The sequence below is a fragment of the Tamandua tetradactyla genome, chromosome 3 (assembly GCF_023851605.1).
Source record: "Tamandua tetradactyla isolate mTamTet1 chromosome 3, mTamTet1.pri, whole genome shotgun sequence".
NCBI lineage: Eukaryota > Metazoa > Chordata > Mammalia > Pilosa > Myrmecophagidae > Tamandua > Tamandua tetradactyla.
In genome coordinates this window covers 192,152,615-192,161,984 of record NC_135329.1, presented here as the reverse complement: position 1 = coordinate 192,161,984, position 9,370 = coordinate 192,152,615, and positions in this window count along the sequence as shown.

Sequence of the window (9,370 nt, the reverse complement as noted above, 5' to 3'; positions counted from 1 at the left end):
AGATAGATGATAGAGTGATAGAATGATATAACAAATGTGGTGAATGTTAAAAGATGATAAATCTGGGTATCTGAATAGGGGAATAGTAGAGTTCTTTGTATTATTTTGTTTTGTTTTCACAAATCACCTGTAAGTTTTAATTATTTCAAAATTAAACACTTCTTAAAAATAATCGATCAGCGAAAATATACATTGAGCGCATAAATATGCAAAAACCTATGGTTAATAGTACAATTATAATAATATTATTTTTCAATCATAGCAATGTACCACACTAATACAAAGAGTTAATAATAGGTGGTATATGAGAACTCTGTACTGTCTGTATGAGTTTTTGGTAACCTACAACTTCTTTAATTAAAAAATTATTTTTAATCTATGGTTTTGGGGTCATACAAAGGGAAGATGGAGGATAGAACAGTGGGTCTGGAGACAGAAGCTTTGGTTGGAATCCCTACTCTGACCCTTGTTTCCATGAGAACAAAGTCTCTTCCTTGTTTTGTGTTTATCATATGTGAAATGAGGTTAGCAATTTCCCATCCATCTCACCAAGTTGTTGTGAGGCGCAATAGAAATTATGAATAATCAAGGACTTTATAAACTGTAAAATTCCACAGAAATGTGAGTCAGATGCAATGTGGTCTGAAGTGAAAGTCACAGATCCAAGCAGAACCCAAGTACTGATTCCTTAATGTATGTCCCTTGAGGCCTTGAGCAAATCATTTAACCTCAATTTCCTTATATGTAAAAATGGCATCCAGAGCCCCTGTCTCATAGGCTGGTTGGAAAAATTGAGGTGCTGCATATAGGGCATTCATCATTGGCTCCTGGCATCTAGTAGATCCTCATTTGCAGGAGATGAGGAGAAACCACTGCAGGTAAGAGGACCAAGACAAGGCTGTAACAGCAGCTAATGCCCCATCTGAGTGGGCTTGAAGGGTCAACCTAAGAAGGGGTGAGAGGTGAGTCTGGAAGGGCTGTGAGGAGCAAGGTGAATACCAGACTAAAAAGCTTCGGCTGAAAGAGCCATTTCTGGTCATTAAGGAGATATTGATGGCCTTAGAGCAGAAGAATCATAGATACAGGTGATTCTGTTCTTGGTGGGAAGTAGCTCAGCAATGGAAAATGCTCTTAAATTTCTGGGTTTTCCACTACAGGGTTGGGAGGTAAACTTGCTGAAAAGAAACATGAGTTTCAGAGAGTCGGGGCCTGGCTTGCACCTCCTTTAACATAGCAAAACTTTTCCAGATTTGGAGAACTTAGCCTTGTATTAGGCTTATATAGCTGCATACCAAATTAATTTGAGAATTGGTGGTTGAGAGTGATTTGAACAGTGAATAAAAAAGTATTTGCAAAGTCCCCTTCGGGGAATGGTGAGAAAGGGAGAAAATTCAACTCCCCCAAGTTGAATTCTTGATATTCTCACATGCAGTGTGGACAACCAAAGCTATAGGCTGAGCCCCCAGTCTTGGGGTTTGTTCATATGAAACTTAACCCCACAAAGGATAGGTCAAGCCTACTTAAAATTAGGCCTAAGAGCCACCCCCAAGAGAACCTCTTTTGTTGCTCAGATGTGGCCTCTCTCTCCAGCCAACACAACAAGCAAACTTACCACCCTCCCTGTCTACATAAGACATGAGTCCCAGGGGTGTGGACCTTCCTGGCAACGTGGGACAGAAATCCTAGAATGAGCTGAGGCTCAGCATCAGGGGATTGAGAAAACCCTTAGAATGAGCTGAGACTCAGCATCAAGGGATTGAGAAAACCTTCTCCACCAAAAGGGGTAAGAGTGAAATGAGACAAAATAAAGTGTCAATGGCTGAGAGATTCCAAACAGAGGTGAGAGGTTATCCTGGAGGTTATTTTTACACATTAAATAGATATCACCTTGTTAGTCACGATGTAATGGAGAGGCTGGAGGGAACTGCCTGAAAATGTAGAGCTGTGTTCCAGTAGCCATGTTTCTTGAAGATGATTATATAATGATATAGCTTTCACAATGTGACTGTGTGATTGTGAAAACCTTGTGTCTGATGCTCCTTTTATCTACCTTGTCAACAGATGAGTAGAACATATGGAATAAAAATAAATAATAGGGGGAACAAATGTTAAAATAAATTTAGTTTGAAATGCTAGTGATCCATGAAAGGGGGGGGGGTAAAGGGTATGGTATATGTGAATATTTTTCTATTTTCTTTTTATTTCTTTTTCTGAATAGATGCAAATGTTCCAAGAAATGATCATGATGGTGAATATGCAACTATGTGATGATATTGTGAATTACTGATTATATATATGGAATGGAATGGTCAAAAGTTAAAAAAAGAAAAAAAAGAATTAGTGGTTAAATGGGAATATAAAATGGTGTGGCCCCTATGGGAAGCTGTACGGCAGTTCCTCAAAAAGTTAAAGAATTAACACATAAACTGGCAATTCCACTCCTAGGTATATACCCAAAGAAATGGAAAGGAAGGAATCAAGCAGATACTTGTACACCAATGTCCATGCAGCATTACTCACAATGTCCAGAAGGTGGAAACAAGCCAAGTGTCTATCAAAAAACGAATGGATAAACAAAACATGGGACATACACACACTGGAATATTATTTGGCCATAAGAAGGAATACAGTTCTGAGACATAGTATGACATGGCTGAACTTAGAAATATTATGCTACATGAAATAACAAAGCACAATATGGGTTAATACTGTATGATTTCACTTATATGAAGTCTCTAGAACTAGCAAATTCATGGACAGAAAGTAGATTAGAGATTATCAGAAGATGAAAGGAGAGGAGGGAAAGGGAATTGTTGTTTGATGGGTACAGAATATTGATAAATTTGGGGAAATTTGTATAAAAAGAATGAGTGGCTAAAAACAAAACTAAATGCTTGTAATCTCATAGTTTCTGTCAGAAATCTGGGAGTGTCTTAGCTAGATAGTTTGGGCTCAGGATCTCCCATGAAACCACAGTGAGCATGTCCACCAGGGCTGCAGACATCTGAGCATCTTACTGGGGCTAGAGAATCTGCTTCCCAAATGGCTCCCTCACAGGGCTGCTGGTAGGAGGCCTTAGTTTCTCACCACAGGAACCTCTCCTTAGGGATGCTTGAGAGTCCTCCTGACATACAACCTGACTTCCCAAAGCAAGTGATCAAAGAGAGCAGAGCAAAAGCCCTAGCCTTTGAAGAGACACCCTGTCACTTTCATGGCATTCTATTGGTCCCACTGACCAATATAATGTGGGAAGAGAAGCAAGGGGATGATCAAGGTTCATTGGGGGCCATCTTCAAGGCTGTTGACCAAGGCAGGGATAATGTGACATTGAAGTCAATGCTCTTGGAACCAGATAGACGTGGGTTCAAATGTCATGTCCTTAACTTCCTACCTGTGTGATCTTGAACAAGTTGCCCAAACTCTAAGGCTTCAGTTTCTCATTGGTAAAAATGGGGTAAAAATATAATAGTGTTAGCTTTACAAGAGGACTGGAAGAAGCCAGCCAAGATGATGTACACAGAGTACTTATCCCAGTTCCAGGCACAGAATCCATGTGTGGAAACGGTAGCTCTTATAACTGGTATAATGGACAGGGAAGTGGTTAGGGGTCTATTCTAGAAGCCCAAATCATCCCTGTGGTAGCTGAATAAGAACAATGCCTTCCAAATATGTCCAGAGCCTCACCTTAGGACCTCTAAATATATTATCTTCTATGGCAGTCAAGAATGTTGAGATGGGGAAATTGTCCTTGATTATTTCGGTAGAACCAATTATGTCATCACTAAGGCCCTTAAGAGGGAGGCAGTAGAAATATAGAGGGGAGTAGGTTGATATGAAGGTAAAAGCTAAGGTTGTAATAAGGTGCTCACAAGTCCAGGACCCAAGGAATGATGGTGGCTTGAAGATGGAAGAGGCAAGGAAAAGATTCTCCCTTGGAGCCTCCAGAAGGAACCAGCCCTGCCAACATCTTGATTTTAGTCCCTTTATTTCTCATTTTTACTTCTGACTTCCAGAACTGTATGAGAATAATATTGTGATGTTTAAGACACTAAATTTGTGGTAATTTGTTCCAGCAGTGATAAGAAACTGACAATCTCTCATGGGCATCTAAATGATACCTGGAACCTACAAATGAGGATGGATTGGGAGAGAGAGGATAAAGATAGGAGGAATAGGCTGCATATTACTCCACTGTGTCAAGGGAAACCCATCATCTTCTTACAAGACAGAGTGACAGCCCTAATTCTGTAAACTCCGGAGCTGTCTAAGCAAGAGGAAGTGATTTAGGACCCAAAAGGGGATGGGGATGCAAAGCTAAGAGCAAGATAGAAGTTCTGAAATTGACTGGCCAGGCCTCAGTTGATTTAAAATGCTTTCTGCTCTACAAGAGGTGAAATGGCTTGGGTTCATTCCTGAAGACCTTGGTGCCCTGGTCCAAGATGGGCATTCAGCAGACTTATCTCTTCAGAACAGAGTCAGAGAAAGGGTCTAGAGCAAAGCCAAACCTACCTCCTGAAGCCTTAATGGAGACATGGGACAGGTTCAGAAAGCTCTAGCGAGGGGCTTTCTATGGACAGCTAATGAAGAAAAATAAGACACAGGATTTGGAAGTAGAAATGTTAACTCCCAGACTATTGAGCAACCATAAGAAGGAAGTTATGAGGCATGCAACTGGGTGAATGAACTTTAAGGACTGTATGCTGAATGAAATGTCAGAAATAAAAGACAAATATTGTCATGACTCACTCATATGGACTAACTATAATATGACAACTCAGTGAACTGAAGTCGAGAGCATGAGTTATCAGATTGGGACCTATTGTAAAAGGTCTCAGATTGTAAGCTCTTACAGCAGTCACATATATTCAGGAGTTGTAAATGTTATTTCTAAATTCTGAGATACTGAACTGTTTGTATACAACCTGGCTGTCCCCAGAAACTTTGGATATTTATGTGACACCTGAGACTTGGAGTTAGAGCTCTGAAGCTATGAAAGCCAGCAGTATCGCATATAAGAACAGTTAAAAAGTTGAAAAAGGGATCAGACTTTGACTAGAGATATGAATGAAGCTGATCTGGATAGGACTTGGGTAGATCAGAATACAGGGTAAAGGATGACATCGTCCCTATTTTAAAACTACAGCTTCCATATGGGACCAAAGGGAAAGATATTTATTCAGTGAAAAATTTATATTTGGGGTAGTACATTACCTAATTTAATTTGTATGGTAAATTTAGTTGAACATCATAAGTACATGAAATCTTGAATAGGGCGTGAGACCTTGTTGGTTTGTCCAGGTTAGTGTGATGCCCTGAGATATTCCAGAATAATTTGGGTAGTGAATAAAGAAGTACTTGAAAAGTACCCTTGTGCGGCTGGGGAGAAAAGAGGTAATATTCAGCTTTCCCATTTGGAGAATTTCTGATATTCTCACAGGCGGTGGGATCAACCAAATCAATAGGCTGAGCCCTCAATCTTGGATTTCATCCCTATGAAATTTATTCCCACAAAGGATCGGCTAAGCCTACTTATAGTTATGCCTAAGAGTCACCTCCAGTGATCCTCTTTTGTTGCTCAGATGTGGCCTCTGTGTCTAAGTCAGCTCAGCAGGTGAACTTACTGCCCTCCCCACCCCCACCCGCCACGTAGGACATGACTCCCAGGGGTGTAACTCTCCCTGGCAATGTGGGACCTGGCTCCTGGGGATGAGCCGGACCCAGCATCATGGGATTGAGAAAGCCTTCTTGACCAAAAGGGGGAGGAGAGAAATGAGACAAAATAAAGTGTCAATGGCTGAGAGATTTCAAACAGAGTCAAGAGATTATGGTATATTATAGTGGCTTGAGGGAAGTACCTGAAGCTGTTGAGCTGTGTTCCAGTAGCCTTCATTCTTGAAGACAACAGAATAATGATTTAATTTTTACAATGTGACTGTGTGATTGTGAAAACCTTGCATCTGATGTTCCTTTTATCTAGGGTATAGACAGATGAGTAAAAAAATATGGATGAAAAAATAAATAAATAATAGGGGGATGAGTGATAAAATAAAGAAGAAGACAGATGAGTAAAAAAAATATGGATGAAAAAATAAATAAATAATAGGGGGGATGAGCGATAAAATAAAGAAGATATGTTGATCACTAGAAGTACTAGTGATCAATGAGAGGGAGGAATAAGGGGTATGGAATGTATAAGTTTTTTCTTTTTATTTTTTTTTCTGGAATGATGCAGATGTTCTAAAAATGATCATTTTGATGAATACACAACTATGTGATGATATTATGAGCCATTGATTGTACACCTTGTTTATATGTGTGCAAAGATTTGTCAATAAAAATATTTTTTAAAAAAAGAAATGTTAATTCCCAATATCTACCATTTGTTGTCTGAGTGACAGTGAGAAAGTCAGTTCACTTCTCTGAACCTTGTTTTCCTCAACCATAGAATGGGATATCTTCCTTCTGCAGCTTCAAACGTCTGTGTCTAAGTGTCTGTTCTCTATCGGCTCTCTGGGCATCTGTGTTTTTTCCAAAGTGTCTCCTCTTAAAGGACTCCAGTAAGTAGATTAGACCCACTTTGAATAAGCGGGGTCACATCTCCATGGAGGCAACCTAATCAAGAGGTCCCATCCAACAACAGGCCTGTCCCTTCAAGATTGAACAGCACATTCTACCCTCTGTACCCCCAAAAGACATGTTCTTTCCAAATTCAAAATACATTCATTCTATCACATTATCACAAAGGTCTTAAACCATTTCAGTAACAATACAAATACACCACCAAGTCAAAATCAGTTACAGGCAAGGTTTGTCCAAGGCAAAATCCTCCTCTGGCTGTAGACCTGTGACACTTAGAATTAGTTGTCTGCTTCCAATATAGTCATAGGATAAACATTCCCATTGCCAAAGGAAGAAATTAGAAGAAAATTAGGGGTGACCAGACCCAAACAGTTCCAAAAACCAGCAGGGCAAACTTCATTAGATTTTAAGTCCTGAGAATCACTGAACCTCAAGACTTGAGACAGCAGTAGTCCCATCCTTTCCAAGAACTTAAGCAGTGGCCCTGCTCTCTGCAAACAATAAAGTGAGCACTCCAATATATCCAAGCACTGGGGACACTGCCTTGTTCTTGGTCCCACCCCCTTTAAGCATCTGGGCAGCACCAGGATTCTCTGCCATCTCAGAGCACACACTTAACCCCTTCAGAACAGTGTGGTGGTGGCCAGGGTCCCCCAATCCATGGGGAATGTGCTCCATCCTCTTTGAGGCCTGAGGCAGCAAAACTCTTCCTGGACATCAAGGAGGAAGGCCCTCCTTCTGCCTCTGGGGCAAACTCACCCTTTGGACATGGGTGGGTGTATGCTCTCCTGGCCTGAGATTTCCTGACAGCCAGATTTTCTGGCTTCCAAGGTTCTGCCTTTGAAGTCGTTTTTCTTTCACTCTGTCCCTTATATGACCCTTTTAGTCCAGACTGGCTATGGTTCCATTTATACAGCTCTTGCAAAAAAAAAAAAAAAAAAAAAAAAGTTGACTTGGCATGCAGCATACAGGGTCAAAAACATCAGACAATAGGACTTTCCACAGATCCTTTCTGAATAATTTCATTTCTAATCCTGGTTTGTCCTGAAATGGCTGACTGATTCCACATGGGGTACTATTCTCTGGGGTTTCATTTTCTGGAAGCCCAGAATTTTCCAGACCATAGATTTCTGGCTTCCTTGTACTCAAGATTTCAGTTCTCAGCTTATACCTTTCCTGACACATTTGTCTATAAGTTGCAAGGAGAAACCAGGCTGCCTTTTCTTCCTTTTTCACTAAATTTCCCATTTAGTGAAAATTTCCTCAGCTAGATATACAAGCTCGTTGCCATAACTTCTATCTTCCATCTACAACCAAGATGCTAAATTCTCTGCCACTTTAAACAAGGGTTGCTTTCCTTCCAGTTGGCAATGCCACATTCATCATTTCCACCAACAGTCTGTTCAAAGCAATTTAGGCCTGCTCTATCAAGCATATTACAATCCTTCCAGAACCTTCCCTTTATCCATTTATAAAAACATTCCAACATTTTTGGTATTTGCAAATTGCAGCACCCCACTTCCCTGGGACCAAAATCTGTTTCTAAGCACCTGTTCTTTGTGTCAGCCCTCCAAGCATTTGTATTTTCTCCAAAATGTCTCCTTCATAAAGGACTCCAGTAAGCAGAGTAAGACCCACCTTGAATGGGCAGGGTCATATCTGCATGGAAACAAGTAATCAAAAGATTCCATCCACAACTGAGTGGGTCACATCTTCATGGAAACAGCCTAATGAAGAGGTCCCACCCACCAATAGGTCTGCCCCCACAAGATTGGATTAAAAGAAGATGGCTTTTTTGGGGTACATAACAGCTTCAAACCAGAATAGACTGTTACATGGATTACATAACTGAGTGCTTCTAGTATGTTCTACATGATAACAGCCATACAGTTAGCAATCAGTAATTGTTACCTTTTATTATGGAGGCCAATTTTATTTAGAAAGCATTTACTAAGTGCTTACCAGGTTCAAGGAAGTGGGGGCAATAGAAAAATAAGCACAGTCTTAACATTTAATGAGTTTATTAACTCATTAAATGGGGGCATGGGCAGACACCTGCGGGGTCCTAGAGGACAGGCCAGAGAATCCTGAGACATAAGGGCTATATGATATGTAAGCAACTGGAACCACACAGACTCCCCTTGGATGGCTCTCTAGAGAGTTCTTGTCAAGAATCAATAAAGGCAAAGAAAGAAAGTCTGGTCATATCCTCCCCACACCACAATTTCTCTATCTATAAGAGAGTAACTGCTCTATGGTTGCTCTAAAGATGTCAATAAAATAATTCTCACCACAATAGTTACATTAAGTCAGTTAGTTTTATTAAGAACCAAAGCTTTGGAATCACACAGTTCATTCCAGTGCCTACTGCCAACTCAAGGGGTGTGACCTTGGGAATCAGTTTGTCATCCATGAGATAGGAACAATGATCCCTATAGGGAGAGTCGTCAGAAAGTTAAGAGATACTAAATGTGGCATGCCTGACATATATCATAATGGGTACTGGCCAGGACCACTTGCAGGTAGTAGCACTATACACAAGATGGAAATCAGATAATGCCAAAGAATCTACCTGTTTCCCTGTGGCTTTTACTGCTGTTCTGTGACACTGCCCAAGAATGGGGGCTAAGGCACTGAGCTCTTCCTCTGTGCCAGCCACGGCAGATTGGATAAGTGGGAGATGAGCAATTTCTGAGCCAGTAGCAGAGCCAGCTGGAGCACTCATGGGGCCCTCACTTCAATGTGCAGCCACCTCCAGGCAGCCTCACCAGCCAGCACAGCTCTAGTTCAT